This window comes from Pelobates fuscus, chromosome 7, assembly GCF_036172605.1.
Source record: "Pelobates fuscus isolate aPelFus1 chromosome 7, aPelFus1.pri, whole genome shotgun sequence".
Taxonomy (NCBI): Eukaryota; Metazoa; Chordata; class Amphibia; order Anura; family Pelobatidae; genus Pelobates; species Pelobates fuscus.
The window spans coordinates 2,747,347-2,763,418 of record NC_086323.1 but is presented as its reverse complement, the minus strand read 5'-3'; the positions used below and the strand labels follow the sequence as shown (position 1 = coordinate 2,763,418).

General features: G+C 41.2%; 1 pseudogene; it reads left to right on the top strand.

Annotated features, from left to right (window-relative positions):
- LOC134568644 (atrial natriuretic peptide receptor 1-like) overlaps positions 1 to 16,072 on the top strand; it is a 203,956-nt pseudogene that overhangs the window by 31,798 nt on the left and 156,086 nt on the right.

Below are 16,072 nucleotides of genomic sequence, written 5' to 3'. Positions count from 1 at the left end.
AACAGAGAAATAGTTAAACACTCCCAGTAAAAAACATATAATTCTCTCCCCTCGACCTGGAGATAACTAAGGCTGATAAAGTAGTAACTTCATTATCTCCAGGCAGAAAAATCTAAGTTTCCCACAACTTTTAGAACACCCCTTAAAACATAAGGTATCCCCACAAAAGTCATATCCCCTGATAGCCCTGATCTGGGTGACCAACATATCCAAAAATCACTCAGATCAGTTCAGGGATGTCTTAGTTGACCGGCTACCCACGAGGCTCCTGCCGAAAACAGTTCCACAAGTTTTAGTGGTTTTGCCGGTCTTATTTGAAAAGTCTTAACCCCTTAAGGACCAAACTTCTGGAATAAAAGGGAATCATGACGTGTCAGACATGTCATGTGTCCTTAAGGGGTTAAAAAGTGAACGAATGGTTCCCCCTGGCTCCTAGCAGCGATTGTTCCCCTCATTCGAATGCACAGAAGTACCGAACAGCGCTCTTATTGCTGTTCGGGAAATGAAGATCCAGCGTTCGTGTGTTTTGGACCGGTGTTCAGGACGTCGAGTGTCTGATTTTACTTCCAGACACTCAACAACCAAGTCCCGCTGCCTGTGTTCGCACAAACAAGATGGCCATCGTTTTCTCAGCCACGTGGCGTTCGACAATACGAACGGCAGACGCACAGGGAGAGGGTTTAATTGAGGTACGCTTTGAAGTTAAAGAGCCAGGTTGTTGTCACTGTTTGGTTGTTACAGCTACCGAACAAAAGGGAAATAAAATAAACGAAATGACTTAGTGATTTCTTCACAATACTAGTTTATATTAGACTTTTAATTTGTCATTTAACCAATGTGGGTTTAGCTTTTCTTTTATTGATAATGAAAGATTAAACAAGGTTTCTCATATTTTCACCCTAAAAACATAAAAAGTGATTTAATCTCCATTTCCTTTTGGTTCATTTGGCAGTTTGCGGAGATGGCGTTTGCAGCTCTAATGAAAACTGTGCGTTGTGTCCAGCCGATTGTGGTCCATGTCCAATGGCAACCAGTGTGAAAGTCGCAATCTGCCTCCCGCTAGCTCTGTTCTCTGCAGGCTTCATCTTGGTCATTGTGGTACGGATTGTTCTTCTACTTATTAATTCTATTATACTCTTACCGAGTATATAGAGTATTATTACTCATTATATAGAGTATTACTACTCAGTATATAGTATATTACCCAATATATAGAGTATAATTACTCAGTATATAGAGCATTATCACCCAGTATATAGAACATCATTACTCAGTATATAGCATATTATTACCTAGTATATTATTACCCAGTATATAGAGCAGTATCATTCAGTATATAGTATATTATCACCCTGTATATTGAATGTCATTACTCAGTATATAGTATATTATTACCTAGTATATAGAGTGTAGCGGATTGTATTGAGGCTGTCCTTAGAAATTCGTATAGAAAATGTATTTGTGTAATTGTTGCCCTGTATATCTGTAAAGTGTATGTAGTGTTCGTACGATTGTTCGGTAGTTTCATACGAATGAAGCTACCGAACCATCAGACCACCCCAGTGAGAAGTGTGCGCCTCGTTAAGCGTTCACACTCTGCAAACCGCAGCTTAACTGATCCATTGTATGTGCCTGTGTGGTCGCCGTTCGGCATACGAACCATGTGCGGCGGCCATCTTACGCATGAAAATCTCAGCGGTGTTTGGTCGTCGAGTGTCTGGAACTCAAATCGGACACTCAAACAACCGAACACCGCTGAGACCTCCAGAGCTCCATAACCTACGAACAGAGGGACTAGTCAGCCCCCCGTTCGGTAAAATCAATGTCCCGAACAAGGGAATCCATACGAATGGAAGATTAGCTGTGGATGGCAGGTATTTCTATGTGTTTTACCTCCCGAACAGAGACCGACTGCAAGGCCAAAACACATGGAGCCTTTTTCGGATACCACCTCGTGTGCGGTCGGTCAAATTACATCCTCCACCTAACTCCCGAACCCCTGGTCCGATCTGGGTGAATTTTGGATATGTTAGTCACCCAGATCAGGGCTACCAGGGGGTACCTAAAGTATTATTGTAACTGCTTGTTTTGGGGTACATCTAGAATTCAGGGAAAAGTACAGTATGTTTAATAGGATTATGTGTCACACTGAGGGGAGGAGATGTGTGGGAGGTAACTGTTACTGGCTACTGGACTAATTATGGTGAATCCCCCCCTTGCATGGGAGAATGCTTTATAAGGAAGTTGTGTGGATTAAAAGTCAGTCCTGCTCCTGATGCTGTGTGTCGTCCAGTCATTGGGATCGGTATGGGAATATTCGTGGGTTACCTTGCTTCCTGGGATTATTACTCTATGGTATTCTATTGCTTGTTCCGGAGCCTTACTGGGATATTTAGTGGAGTTAACCTGTGAAAGACCAGCTCTCCGCTACATAGAGTATTATTACTCAGTATATAGTACATTATTACTTAGTATATAGAGCATTACTACTCAGTATATAGTATATTTTTGTGAATAATATTGTGAATAATATTCGGTTCTTTCCCTCCCTGCTACTTTATTCGTTGGATTTATTAACCTTTATTGTTGGTTCATTTGTTACTTTCATTTCGTTAATTTCCCTTGTTCATTAAAATAGTCAGTTTGCCGAACGAGGACCACCCTGTGTAGCAATTAGAAATTACAACTCTGCACGAAAACCGCAAGTTAATTGACTGCTTCGAGGCCATCTTAACTCCCGAACGGCCGGCCAGCGGGACTTGGTCGTTGAGTGCCTGGACGGACGGCCAGCGGGACTTGGTCGTCGAGGGCATGGCACTCGCACGAACAACCGGTCCCCTCTGGAAGTCCCATATGAACCACTTCTAATTACGGCAGAAGAACGGCGTTCGGGAGTTTGAAACAAACGAACAAGGGAAGCATTCTCCAAGAACCAGATTGAAGATATCTACCGCGGTTTTCGTGAAAATTTAATCCGAACGGAGACCGGCTCTTGACACTGATTCTATGGAACTCTAAGTCGGCTACCATCACGTGGCGAGCCGGTAAAACTTCAACACATATGTTGCTCTCATCACCCTCAGCTAATATGTTATGTATAAAGTATATTTTTAAGAATTGTGAAAAATGTTAACTTTTCTGGCCAGTAGATAATTGTGTTTGGTATGCTGCTCAAACTCAATTATCTAGCCTGGCCCAGAGGAGGAACTATGTGTTGCATAAATTGAGCACCCTTGTTCCCAGTAAAGCAGTCTTGTTCCAGCATTAAGCTTTGGCTCATGTGTGGATTATTCGGCGATATCAGCGATTACTCTGTGGATTACTTGGCTATTTTATTTTTATGGGAAAAATGGAATGATTGACGGGTCACAGGAGTATACCATCACAATTATTACCCTGTATATCGAATGTCATTACTCAGTATATAGTATATTATTACCTATTATATAGAGCATTATTACTCAGTATATAGTAAATTATTACTAAGTATAAAGTATATTGTGACGGAACCGCTGGCACTCTGACCGAGTACCTCCGCCAATCGATGCTCCTAGCACTTGCCGAGGACTCCAAGCACTCCAACCGACACCATCAGCACTGCAGACCCCACTTCCAGCGATGTAGCTGCGCCGGGGTCTCACCGTCTTTCACCCACACTGGATCCAAGGCCAGGATCCAGCTTCCAGTGGGTAGACCTATCCTATCCCAGAGAGTGTAGCAGGAACAAGAACAGCTCTTACAAGAGCTTACCCTGGGGAGTATAGTGTGATTATAGCAATCCCCAGAGTGTAGTTATTCCATCCCCCAAACATGAGCCAAGGCTTCAAGAAAGGGTCAAGTAGTTCTGTTTAATGGCAGCAAAGGGCTTTCTTTTATACAAGTTTTTACACACAAAGTACCACCCACATGGTCTTGTAGAACAGCCAAACACGTACAATACAGTTAAACACTCCCATTCATTCCCACAAAATCCTCCCCTCTGCCTGTGATATAATTACTGTACACAATGGGCTAACATAATTATCACAGGCAGGAAAAATACAGTTTTACACAATATTTATAAACTTTAAAAGTATACATCACATTCACAGAATATTTTCAGAATCAGCATACTTCAAATACAAACATACTCAAAAATCAGACAATTCCCTCCAGAGGTTAAAAAGTTAGCTGGAAGTCCTTTATGACCGACCGCAAGCATGCTTTCCTGCCCAAAAAGAGTTCCAGAGAATCAGGCTGTGCGGCCGGTCTATTTCCCATGTAAAAGTCAGTTCAAACAGACGAACAACAACCATTCGAAACCAGGGTAATAATCTAAACAAATCAACAAAATAAACATTGGTTTCACCAACCTTTAGCACTTTTTCTGGAGCTGCTCTGCACAGACCTGCTCTCTCTGCAGGTCAGATTGTATCTCCTCCGAGACCTGCAAATTAAAGCCTCAGCAGTTGCTAATTGGGCAGGTGAATGAGTACAGGCTATGGAGGATTCTGGGTCCTAAATACCTTCCTTCTATTACCCTCCCATAGACTCTGTCACATATCCTCCCCGCCAGCTTAGACCCATCGGTCGTAGCGACCTTTGACCACAAACAATTGACTCTGCATCCCCCTGGTCTGTATCAGCTCTATGTTCCATAGAGAAGTTATATGGCTGAAGACTAAGGAACCACCTAGTTACTCTGGATTTTTTTTCCTTGTTTTGTCTCATCCACGTCAAGGGCGCATGATCTGTGACAAGTTTGAACCTTCTCCCCAATTGTTAAGTGTTTCTAGTGCCCATTTTATAGCCAAGCATTCTTTCTCAACCACTAAGTATCTCTGTTCATGGAGATTCAGCTTTTTGCTCAGGTACATAACGGGATACATAACTTCTCCTCTGTGTACTTGAGAAAGAACCGCTCCTAAGCCCACATGAGACGCATCTGTCTGTACCAAAAATTATTTTGTAAAATCTGGGGCAACCAAAACTGGGTCAGCACACAAAACCTCCTTCAGGGCACTAAATGCCTTCTCTAACTCAGGAGTCTACTTTATCATACCAGGGCCTTTTGCCTTAGTTAGCTCTGTCAACGGGTTTGCGATCGTAGCAAAGTTAGGTATGAATCTACGGTAGTAGCCCACTAAGCCTAGAAATGCCCTGACTTGTTTTGTTGTCACAGGACGTGGCCAAGCCCAAATAGCATCTACCTTACTTTTCTGTGGTTTCAGGAGACCCCTCCCAATAGTGTAGCCCAAATACTTAGCCTCTTCCAAACCTGCATCTTGTATAGACTTTATTACTGCCTGAACTCTGGGAAGGTGTTTCCCAATCTGTGCAGTGTATAACCACATCGTCAAGGTAGGCAGCTGCGTATTCACTATGGGGTCTAAGGATTCTATCCATCTTTCTTTGGAAGGTGGCAGGTGCACCATGCAACCCAAAAGGTAAGGCTTTATAGTGAAATAAACCTTCTGGTGTTGAAAAAGCAGTTTTTTCTTTTGCCCGCTCTGTTAAGGGAACTTGCCAATAACCTTTAGTCAGATCTAATGTAGTCAGATATCTGGATCGTCCTAATCTCTCTATCAGGTCATCAACCCTATGCATGGGATAAGCATCAAATTTTAATATCTCATTTAATTTTCTGAAATCATTACAGAATCTGATTTCTCCATTTGGCTTGGGTACCAACACTATAGGATTACTCCATTCACTTTGTGATTCCTCTATAACCCCTAGCTCAAGCATCTTTCGGACCTCTGCTTTGATGGCTTCTTTTCTGGCCTCTGGGATTCGGTAGGGTTTTAAGTTAACCCTTTTTCCAGGTTCCATAATTATGTCATGTTCAATAACATGAGTCTTTCCTGGTACTGGAGCGAACACATCCCGATTTCTAAGTACAAACTCTCGGACCTCATTTTTCTGATGAGGTGCTAGAGTGTCAGCAATGTTAACCTCTGGTACTTTGTCTACTTTGGTCAGAGGAACTTTGTCTGTCATGGCCATCAAGGCCTCTCTGTCTGTCCACGGTTTGAGTAAATTTATATGGTATATTTGTTCGAGCTTTCTTCTTCCAGGTTGTCTCACCTTATAATTCACCTCATTGACTTTTTCAATGATCTCGTATGGACCATGCCAGTTTGCAAGGAATTTACTTTCTACTGTGGGGATTAGTACCATAACCCTGTCTCCGGGTTGAAAGACCCTACGTCTAGCATTACTGTTATAACTAGCTTTCTGGGCTTCCTGTGCTCTCTCCATATTTTCCCTGACAATTGGCATTATGGCCTCAATGCAATCCTGCATTTGTGCCACATGTTCAATAACACTCCTATGAGTTCCTGTTCCCATGTTTCCTTCGCAACATCAAGGAGACCTCTAGGATGTCTGCCATATAACAATTCAAAAGGTGAGAACCCTGTGGAAGCTTGGGGGACTTCTCTGATAGTAAACATTAGATATGGGAGCAAACAATCCCAATTCTTACCATCTTTATCAATTACCTTACGGAGCATTGCTTTTAAGGTTTTATTAAATCTTTCCACTAACCCATCAGTTTGTGGGTGATACACTGAAGTTTTCAATTGTCTAATCTTCAACAAGTTACATAGCTCTTTCATCACTCGTGACATAAAAGGGGTACCTTGGTCTGTAAGTACTTCTTTAGGTATTCCAACCCGGCTGAACATAAACATCAACTCTCTGGCAATGGTTTTAGGGGAGGTATTTCTTAAAGGTATAGCTTCGGGATAGCGGGTAGCATAATCTAGTACTACCAATATATATTGGTGCCCCCTAGCGGATTTAAGTAAAGGACCAACCAGGTCCATAGCAATTCTTTCAAATGGGACTTCTATAATGGGAAGAGGAATGAGGAGATTATGGAAAGCTTGGAATGGAGCCTTTCTTTGGCATTCTGGGCATGACTTGCAAAATCGCTCTACAGCAGAGTAGATTCCTGGCCAGTAAAATCTTCTTAGTACTCTCTCCCTGTTTTTTTCAATCCCAAGATGCCCCCCCTAATACATGGCTGTGAGCTAGTTTTAAGACTAGGTTCCTGTGGGATTGAGGTACCAGAAATTGCTCAACCTCTTCAACCCCCCTCCTCTCTACTCGGTAAAGTAAATTATTTCTTTCTGCAAAATAGGAAAGGGACAATTGGGTTTCCGGGTTAACAGTAGTACCTTCCACTACCTGAGCATTGTTATGGGCAGCTACCAAGGTTTGATCCTCCCATTGGGCAGCCCGAAAATTTCCTGAACTAATACATAGATGATGGAACTCCACCTCTTCCCTTAGATTTTCATTGTGTCCCCTTTCCTCACCCAAACATACTACAGTGGGTTCATTTTCACTATACTGCTCCAAATCAATCGTAGAAAAAGGGAAAACATTCTCTAAACCCACTGTTTCTGCCTCTACCTCTGTACGCGTATCCTGTTTTATTGCAGTATCTTCCCAAATTTTCCGAAAGAGGGGAAAATCATGACCCAATACAGCATCACAAGGCAATGATGGTACCACCCCAACTCTATGTTTTATCACCCCTACCGCGGTAGCAAATTCCACCTCGCCCGTGGGATACGTGTGGTTGTCACCATGTATGCATATTATATCCAACACGTGAATTTTATCTACTTGCTCACTCTGAAGTAAAGATCTTTTTACCAATGAAACCTCACTCCCAGAATCTAAGAGTGCTTGCACACTGCTCCCTTCCATATTTACAGATTTGACATGGTTAATACCACCAGTACTTGTTACAGCAGACATTTGTGTGTATACCAACAATGCACCATGTTTCTACCCCCTCCCCAGATTACATTCCATAGGTTCATCAGTCTGTGGACAGTTACGTGCAATATGTCCAATCCCTTGACATCTATAACACTTTATCTGTCTCTCAGTCTGGCCTTGTGGCCGGGTTGGGAACCTGGGCCTCCAATTTTCCATGTAGTCAGTTTGTCTATGGGTCTGTACAGAAGCTTTTTTTTCATCTGTTTCTTTAAACCCTCCAGAATTCTTTGCAGGTTTCCTGTTACTTTGCAATTTGGCGTTGAGGTAAGGTTCTTTACTCTGAGTTTCATTAGCAAACCGGTATCTCTCTGTCAAGTTCATCATTTCTTCTAGGTCCTTTGGATCCGCTTGACTGATCCATTTCCGTAGCGCTATCGGCAGACTCCTGAGGAAGCGATCCATAACCACCTTTTCAATGATTACTGCAGCAGAGTTGATTTCTGGCTGTAGCCACTTCTGAGCAAGCCTCAAGAGGTCATACATTTGTGACCTAGTAGACTTCTCTGTATCATAAACCCATGTATTATATCTTTGGGCTCGCACTGCAGGCATAACTCCAAGCCGTGTTAGTATTTCTGCTTTCAATCGGTCATAGTCTGAAAAGGAAATCATCATGCCCTGAGGCAAGGGGCTAAAGGAAAAATGCCCTGAGGCAAAGGAAATGCCCTGAGGCAAGGGGCTAATAATCCTGCCCACTGACCTGGAGGCCATCCTTCTCGGGTAGCAATCCATGTCATCAACCTCACTCACTTTATGTAAAAAGTCATTATCTGTAATCCGGCGCCCCCTATCCATAGTAGGGGTAGTCACACTTGACAGTATGGTTTGTTGTAAAGCACTTGTTAGTTTTACTCTGTCTTCCCGCTGTGTTTCCATAACGCAGTCTATTTGTGTGGCCAATAAGCGGTTTGTCTCCTGTTGGACCGCAACAGCCTGTCGCTGTGACTCCATGAGGCTACTGATCTGAGCCGCTGTTACATGGTTTGTGTCTTGCTGGGAAGCAGTAGCCTGTACCAGGGCTTTTACTAACTCTTCCATCTTGCGTTTTTTTTTTTTTTTTTTTTTTTTTACAGTCACCTGGTAAATACCACACACCACACCTGCAGGCGTTTGCAGAGTCACAGTACCTTAGGCCTCTATACCCACAGACCGTATAAATGTGCTTTAGTTGCCCGCATCCTCCACCATCTTGTGACCTTTATGGGCAAAGCAACACAGTCCTCTAGGGTAACAGGTATAGAACAACAGTCTCTTATGCAAAAAAGGTGTGGTTTATGTCCCTTACTAAACCACGGTAATAAACTACACAAATCAACAAAAATAAACATTGGTTTCACCAACCTTTAGCACTTTGTTTGGTGCTGCTCTGCACAGAACTGCTCTCTCTGCAGGTACGATTGTATCTCTCCCCTTTCTGCTCTGAGACCTGCTAATTAAAGCCTCAGCAGTTGCTAATTGGGCAGGTGAATGAGTACAGGCTATGGAGGATTCTGGGTCCTAAATACCTTCCTTCTATTACCCTCCCATAGACTCTGTCACAATATGCACAATATTATTACACACTAGTATATAGAATATTATTACTCCGTATACAGAATAGTATTGCACAGTATAGAATGTATTATTACAAAGTATATATAGTATTACTACACCGCATATAGAACACTATCACTCAGTATATAATAAATAAAATAATAAAATATTTTAATGAAGAATAGTGATTATATGAAGTTATTTATTATCATATAGTTGTTTGGCTCCTTTTTAAATCATAATGATAACATAAATCACCCAAATAGCCCTCATCAAAAGTTTACATACCCTTGAATGTTTGGCCTTGTTCCAGACACACAAGCTGACACACAGGTTAAAATGGCAATTAATGGTTAACTTCCCACTTCTGTGGCTTTTTAAATTGCAATTAGTCTTGGTGTATAAATAGTCAATGCGTTTGTTAGCTCTCACGTGGATGCACTGAGCAGGCTAGATACCGAGCCATAGGGAGCAGAAAAGAACTGTCAAAAGACCTGCGTAACAAGGTAATGAACCTTTATAAAGATGGAAAAGGATATAAAAAGATACCCAAAGCCTTCAAAATGACAGTCAGTACTGTTCAATCGCTTGTTAAGAAGTGAAAAATGCGGGGATCTCTTGATGCCAAGCCAGGTCATGTATGGAGCCTACCTCAAAAAAAAACAATAATGACAGACACCGAATTTGGATGAACCAGGCCACAGCATTTATTAAAACATTAGACTGTAGGATTTATCCAACATTTATTAAACTTTATAATTTAATTATAACTAGAAATAAATACACAAATAATCCATAACTTTATGTGACGAGACCAATCTCGCCACATTGCATTGGAGGAGCCTGGTTGCCCACCTGTTGCCTCTGGACTATGGTGGCCCCATGTTAAAGTCTTCCTTTCGCCTGCAGAAAAGGCTTATTTGTGCCTTTCTGCCCGGCGGTCGGTAGATTCAATCTACCAAACTAACGCACGAATGACTGGACCACCTGGGAGCTGGAGTGTGCCATCAATTGACCCCCCAGAAGCTGCGGTTAACCGCAGCTTAATTGACGAATACTGGGTGTCCTTTGTTCGTTTGCCGAACACGTGTCGGCGGCCATTTTAGAGTCCTGAACGGCCAGCGGTGTTCAGCGCCCAAACTATGGAACTGGAAACGGACACTTATTTGCGCAAACACCGCTGAGCCGTCAGCCTCCTTGCTGCTACAGTCGGTCATTTAACCGATGCCTGTTCATTCGGTAGTTTAAACCGTATGAACAGCATTTCCCCAGATAGCCATCCCGTGGAGTCTATTCGTATGGAGAACAGACTTTGTGAACACTTTAACTCCACGGCGATTGGACTGTGTGCATAGGATCTGAGTGCTATGTGGTACTTTTGTGCGCTCAGATCCCAGCTATCTGGGGATGGGTTACATGTATATATTTTAGGTGACAAATGTAATATTATGTATTTTATTGTATTTTAGTGTTTTGCTGTAACCATGTGGTTAATGGAGTTTTGCCTTTGTCCTCGGAGATAATTGGATTACTTCCCAATTATCTCCAGGATAGAGGGGGGGATTGTAATGTACTGTGGGAGTGTTTTAACCCTGTATGCCTGTGATTGGTCATTTTACCAGTTGTGTCCCAGTCTTCCATCTGGTCCCCTAGGGGAGTGTCCACCAGGTGGAAGACCTGCATAAATACTGGGCAGGTAGCCCACATTAAAACAGACCACTGCTTGACCCCCAACATGGAGCTCTGTCTCGTCTTTGGGGGGATTTACTGTATGCTGTTAGAGACTGATTGCCAGGAGTGTAAGCCGCTTGGATGCTTTTCCTGTTCGTCTGCTAGCAGCTATTCGTGAGGTTCCGGTTCGGGAGTTTGGAGTGCTATTTTACATGCAGTTCGGGAGGTTGGAGCATTCCCTTGTATCCAGTTCGGGAGTTTGGTGTTCTACAGTAGCTGTGCCTGTGTCTCTGGAAAGGAAGATCTTCTAAATGGCGGTTTAACCCTTTTTATGCCCGGGGTGCCGTTACACTTTACATATGATTATTAACACCTAGTGCCCTCCAGACTTTACATAAACGTCCTTGACAATGAAAGAGACCACGTGCCTATGCACCAATTTGCCCACTGGGTTCTGGCTTCCCCCCTCGTCCAAACCAAATTCCCTTTTCCTTTCAGTGCTTACCACCAGCCGGCTTTTAGCTCGGTGGGCACTACCAAATCGGTAACTTAAAAGTTTACCCTACAGAGCAGGGGCCTGGTAGACCAAGAAAGATTTCAGCCACAACTGCCAGAAGAATTGTTCGGGATACAAAGAAAAACCCACAGGTAACCTCAGGAGAAATACCGGCTGCTCTCGAAAAAGACGGTGTGGTTGTTTCAAGGAGCACAATATGACAGTACTTGAACAAAACTGAGCTGCAAGGTTGAGTTGCCACAAAGAAGCCTTTACTGCACCAATGCCACAAAAGAGCTTGGTTAAAATATCTCCAACAACACCTTGACCTGCCTCACAGCTTCTGGCACACTGTAATTTGGAGTGATGAGACCAAAAGAGAGCTCTATGGTCACTACCATAAGAGATATGTTTGCAGAGGGGTCAACAAGGCCTATAGTGAAAAGAATACCATCCCCACTATGAAGCATGGTGGTGGCTCACTGATGTTTTGGGAGTGTGTGCTCTAAAGGCATGGGTAATCCTATGAAGATTGATGGCAAGTAGTGATGTTGCGAACATAAAATTTTCCGTTCGTGAACGGCGAACACGAACTTCCGCAAATGTTCTCGAACGGGCGAACCCGGCGAACCGCCATAGACTTCAATAGGCAGGCGAATTTTAAAACCCACAGGGACTCTTTCTGGCCACAAAAGTGATGGAAAAGTTGTTTCAAGGGGACTAACACCTGGACTGTGGCATGCCGGAGGGGGATCCATGGCAAAACTCCCATGGAAAATTACATAGTTGATGCAGAGTCTGGTTTTAATCCATAAAGGGCATAAATCACCTAACATTCCTAAATTGTTTGGAATAACGTGCTTTAAAACATCAGGTATGATGTTGTATCGATCAGGTAGTGTAAGGGTTACGCCTGCTTCACAGTGGCAGACCAAACTCCCCGTTTAACGCACCGCAAATAACCGCAAACAGTCCATTTGCACAACCGCAAACTCCCCATTTGCACAAGGTTGGATACCAAGCTAGCCATGTCTAGTTCCTTGTCCTCACTGATGTCATTGAAGGTCTCTTCCTCCACCCAGCCACGTACAACACCAAGGGTCCCCGAAAGGTGACAACAAGCCCCCTGTATTTTTTTTTTTTAAATGTACACTACTGTTACACCAGATATGAGTTGCACTGGTGTGACACTGTGCCCTGGCAGGCCCTGAAACGCACACGTGTGAAGCAAACTGACTGCTATTATTTCACAAGATAATACAAATAAGACAAGGTGGGCACACTCAACTAGACGACAAAGTAGCCCCGAAATGAGGCTAAATAAGTAAATGCTGGGTGCTCACCTACATAGGGCTCTATCCCCCAAAGAACCCAAAATACATAACAATATGAATAGAGTAAGGAGCACAACCATAAGTCTTTATGTATATGAAAAATCTTTATATCTATTATACTATAGAAATATCTCTTTAATTTTATATATATATATATATATATATATATACATCTTTATTTTTCAATTTAAAAATTTCATCCATATACATTTTTTCAAAAATAAATTTGAAATACAGTACAATATATTACATTGCAGTAAAAAAAAAATAGTTATGCATATTTTGTATTAGAGCCGTATTTCATATATTTACACGTTTTCTGCTATATCTACAGTCATACTAAAAAAAGGGTATATAGCATACGATACCATTCCTCTTCCTTACTTATATCTCACATTTCACTGCTACCTAGAAGTGGCTGTCTATAGGGGAGCGTGGGGATTTGAGGTTTATGGTTTCTAGCCCAAGGGGCCCAAACTTCATCATATTTCTCTCTGGATATCTTGTTTAATGCTATCCCAGCTTCCATTCTGCATTGATATTCTATTTGTATACGTATATCTTGCCAGTTTAACGAACCCATATTTCTCCAATTTCTAGCCATAACTATTTTTATTGTCATAAAGATGTGTATCATAAGAATTTTTAATTTTATATTGATTTTTGGCAAATCTAAATGGAACAAGAACATTTGAGGCGTAATAACAGTTTGAACCTTCAAAATAAAATCTACCAGTTCTGATAAGATTATTTTCATAGGTTTCAACTCCTCACAGTCCCACCAGATGTGGGAGAATGAGCCTAGCTCCCTGCCGCATCTCCAACAGTCCGGTAGGAGTGTGGGTTGAAATCTGTGAAGGCGAGTGGGCACCAGGTACCAACGGTATACAAGTTTGAAGTACACTTCCTGTATATTCACCCCATATATATATATATCTTTTTACTGATTGTAAGCCCAAAAACCAATCCTCAGCCGAGGATGAAAAATGAAGTTCTTGCTCCCATTTGTTCATTGCTGGCGCTTTATCTGTTTGCCTTTGGCTTCTTATAAATTGGTTAAATCTAGATGCAATTTTTTTTGTAATGGAATGCTACGAACTGGTCAATTGGAGAAGTTTCCGAAAATACTTTTCCCATAGTAAAGGATTTTATTCTTAAGTAATTAAATATTTCCTTCGAGGGGAGGTTATATTTAGACTGTAGCGTTGGAAATGACAATATTTTGTTATCATTTAGAAGTTCCGCAATTTTTACAATTCCACATTTTTCCCAATCTTGAATATTTATATCCTTTATATATAGTTTTAAACATGTTAATGGGGCGTTTCTTGATATATATTTAGTTCCGTATTTTTTTTTTCCAAGTGCTTAACAATATAAATCATTGTGTTGTTCCTCGGATTGCTAGACCTTATATTTTTCACAAGTTCACTGTCACACCACCAGAGAAATAAAGGTTCAATATTACAGAGATCCGATTTTTCAATATCTAACCAGTTTGGTCTTGACATTGTAAAATTGTCGCACTTAATTAAATGTGCTACCATATTGTTCATGTATAATTTCTGTATATCTGGGAAAGAAATTCCCCCTGCTTTCCACTCTCTCTGTAATATTTCCGATGACACTCTAGGTCTCTTATCTTGCCATATATAGTCTGATACCTGTCTTTGAAGACCGCGTATCGTCTGGCATGGCACCCTCAGCGGGAGATTACAAAATAAAAATGTCAGTTTGGGGAGAAGATAGAAGTTTACTGCTTCAATTCTTCCCAACCAGGACAATTCCAGTCCCTTCCAGTTTTTTAGAATACTCCTAAATTGGGTGGAAATTTCTGTATAATTAAGTTCTCCAGTTTCTCTATAGTCTAGACATAATCTTACCCCTAAATATTTTATATTCCTTGCTTCCCAGTCACATTTAAATTCCTTTTAACGTTTTTTTACCCCAATTAGACATTTTGTCAGGATTTGTGTTTTCTTTATATTTATTTTATAGCCTGAGAATTTACTATACTTGTTAAAAACAAAAATACGGCTGGGATAGATCTAATAGGGTCTGTAAGGGTCAATAGAACATCATCTGCATAAAGTGCAATTTTGTTCTCCAAACTATTCACTTTTAGCCCACTGATGTCCTCATTCTGTCTAATCGCGGCTGCCAACGGTTCTATAGAGAGGATATATAACAGGGGTGCCATTTCTAATTGGGACCCATTTTGATTGAAACATAAATCCTGAAACTCTAGCTTGAGGATCTTTATATAACGCCATTGTACACACCTTGAAAAGACCCTCTATGCCGAAGGCCTTCAAAACCTCCTCCAAATACTTCCAGTTAACCCGGTCGAAGGCCTTCTCGGCATCGAGGGTAACCATGGCGAAGGGAGACAAACTTTGATCCGCATGATATAAAACATTCAATAGTTTCCTAATGTTATCAGATGTACCCCTACCCTCTACGAACCCACTCTGATCTAAATGTACAATATCAGGTATATTTTGTTTGAGTCTATCAGCCAAAATTCTAGAATAAATTTCAATGTCCAAGTTAATAAGAGAAATTGGTCCGTAATTCGAGGTGTATATTGGGTCCTTATCTGCCTTAGGAATTGGCATTATAGAAGCCTGGAGTAATTCAGATGGAATAGTTTTATAGTTGGCAAATTCTTTAAATGTCTTTAATATGTATGGGGAAATTATATCATTTAATTTTTTATAACAAATTGATGAAAAGCCATCTGGACCTGGTGCTTTGCCCGCTGTTAATGCTTTAATGGTGTTACTAATCTCCTGAATGGAGAATGGGGCGTTTAGCTGATTTAATTTCTCCATAGATATTTTTGGCAGGCTCAGTTTATCCAAGAACTGCTTTGTTTCCCCTACGGATGGCTCATTACATTTTAAATTATATAGACTTTTGTAATAGTCTTCAAATGCATTAGCTATTTGAGTTGGTGAAAAAAGTTTTTTATTTCCAGCTATTATATAGTTTATAGATTGAAGTTTATTTTTTAATTTGTTTGAAAGATTTTTCCCTGTTTTGTTATTTCCATAGTACCATCTCTGCTTTAATATTAACATTGCTTTATTAATTTTTTCTTGAGTTCTTGCTAATATTTTTTTCCTGATCTCCTTAATATCCTCCAGAATTGTATGATCTAAAGTAAGCTTATGTAGGCGTTCTTGTTTTGCCAAATCAATATTAAGCTCATTCAGCTCTTTCCCCTTCTTTTTTTATGTTAGCACCCAGTTTTATAAGA